This window comes from Peromyscus californicus, unplaced genomic scaffold, assembly GCF_007827085.1.
Source record: "Peromyscus californicus insignis strain IS unplaced genomic scaffold, ASM782708v3 Scaffold_6__1_contigs__length_162567912, whole genome shotgun sequence".
NCBI lineage: Eukaryota > Metazoa > Chordata > Mammalia > Rodentia > Cricetidae > Peromyscus > Peromyscus californicus.
This window is the reverse complement of record NW_026294584.1, coordinates 72,724,340-72,726,746: the sequence shown is the minus strand read 5'-3', so window position 1 is coordinate 72,726,746 and position 2,407 is coordinate 72,724,340.

Below are 2,407 nucleotides of genomic sequence, written 5' to 3'. Positions count from 1 at the left end.
AGTGTCTTTGCCACCTTTAAACCTTTCACCCCACTCTTAGTTGAGAAACTGCATCCTGCACCCTGTTCCACACCAGACCAGTGGTCTCAGTTCTTGGCTCACTTTGGAATGGTTCAGGGGACCATCCGACACTCTACACATGAATCCAAAATGGCAGAAGGACTTGGAACAGCAAAGAGCAATAATCTAATTTGTCACTATCAATTCACTAGTGATTAAGTACGCTGAGGAAATTCTTAACTGCTTGACAGCCCAGAAAATTACCTTACACAAGGGAGCCGAGCTTGCTAAGCCAACAAGCACTTGTGATTGGAATTCAGAAGGAACTTTTATTTGCAGCAGGAAGGGAGGATCAATATTGACACTCACTGAAATGTTTTAATGAAGGGGCGCTAGTGTGTTTCAAGATCCAGCTGGCCTGGCAAGACCTGCCTGTGTTGCCCCTGTGTGTCCTATGCTAATTAGGTGTGTCCCGTGCTAATTAGGGGTATCCCCCAAGCTGTCCAACCTGCTCTAGTCCTCTTGTAAACGATAGACAATCATAAAGAAATACAATGGAATAAAGAGAGAAAAGTGGGGACCACCAAAACCCAAGTCCACACAGCTCAGTCATTTGCTCTTGGCCTTGCCATCAGATTCTTATTTTTGCAAGACTGCAACTGTTATTGTATCAAACAAAAGTTGAGGAGCCTTTTTATATATAGTGCCACTGTTTCAAACGGACTACAAGGCTTGCAAATAGCAACATTTCTGAATCAGCCTTGTAAGAGAATGTTCCCTACCACTGGCAGAGCCTGGGCAAACCAGAACAGCACAGGGCAGAGATTTGCAAATCTTCCCTTTCTACCTGGGCCCAGCTTGTATGCATGAAAGATGTTGCTTTCAGGAGGCTTTAAAATAACACATACAAGTCAGTTTCTTCCCAGCATAAGGAATTCACCCATTTCACCCATCAGTCACTGCTCATTTTGTGAGCCGTTTGTTCTGCTACTCAGCTGTCCAATCCGGTGTCTGTGGGCTTCTCCACTAATAAGATGGTAACAAACAAAAGCAGAGCTATCTCTTGGTAGCTCTATGATCACAAGGTGTATGCATGGGAAGGCAGAAAATAACGAAGAAAATTAAAGATGGCCGCCAACACTGGGTCAGCTATACTGGAAAGATTTGAAAATGCCCAAAGGTTTTTGTTTTTGCTTTTTAAATGGTCAACTAGAGTGCAGATGTCTCTGAGAGGAGTTAATTATTCATTAAAATCCATGGCAAAGACTGACAGCATGAACTCCAAGCACATTAGTTAAGCAGAAGACTCAAGCATAGTTCCTAATTTCAAAGCAAAGAAACCAAAATAGTACTAAGGCTTAAAGCAGACCTCATTCCAAAACTCCTTCAATGGAGACATCGGAAGAACTCTAGGTTCTCAGCTAATAATTATACATGATGTTAAGAACTAGCTGAGTTTAAACCCCTTTCTAGAAAAAAATGAGGTCAATACTCAAGAACAAATCGGGATTTTCAATTAAGTAAATCTACTTCACTGCTGTACTGTCAGCAATAGATGACAGGCAACAAAAATTTTCCTTTACATTTTAATTTCAGTTGATTTTTCTGTTAATGTTTGAAGTTATCAAACAATGTAATTGGTTTCATTGTGGTCAACTGAACTTAAAGTGTTGCAAATAGCATAAACATATAGCTAAGAAACAGGTATTGACTTTATGTTCTGAGAGGAGTCGACCATGCCATAACAGCCATCAATCTTGGTATGTCTGTCTCGGTCTGACAGTATTATCCTAGCTTGTTTTATACTCCTGTGATAAATACTATGACTAATAACAATTTAGGAAGAAAGGATTTATTTGGCTTACGTGTTCCAGTCCCATTTGGTCACTGAGGGAAGTCAGTCAGGAGAGGAACTCAAGGCAGGAACCTGAAGTCAGGACCTGACGCAGAAGCTGTGGGGGAACATTGCTTGCTGGCTTGCTCCATATTGTTTGCTCAGTTTGTTTTTTACATAGCCCAGGACTAAAGTAGTCTGCCCCTCCCACATCTATCATAAATCAAGGAAATACCCATACACTTGCCCACAGCCCAGTCTGATGGCAGCAATTCTCAACTGAGGCTCTTGATGATGACCCTTGCATGTGTCAAGTTGAGGAAAAGCTAACTAGCACAAATGCTATGGGAAATGACATACAGGATGCTGAATGGTTCTTTCAGAACCTTCTGGAAGTGACTGTGAAGGTTGGCAGCAGGATCCAGAACAGATATATTTCCTAAAGCAACCTGGAAAACTTTGGCTCTTGTATTCACAGCAACTGCAGCCTCTCCAGATGAAGTCTCATTATTCTGTAGATCAAGGTTGACAGGATCCAGCCTGATTGCCTGATTGACATGTTTAGTGGCACAA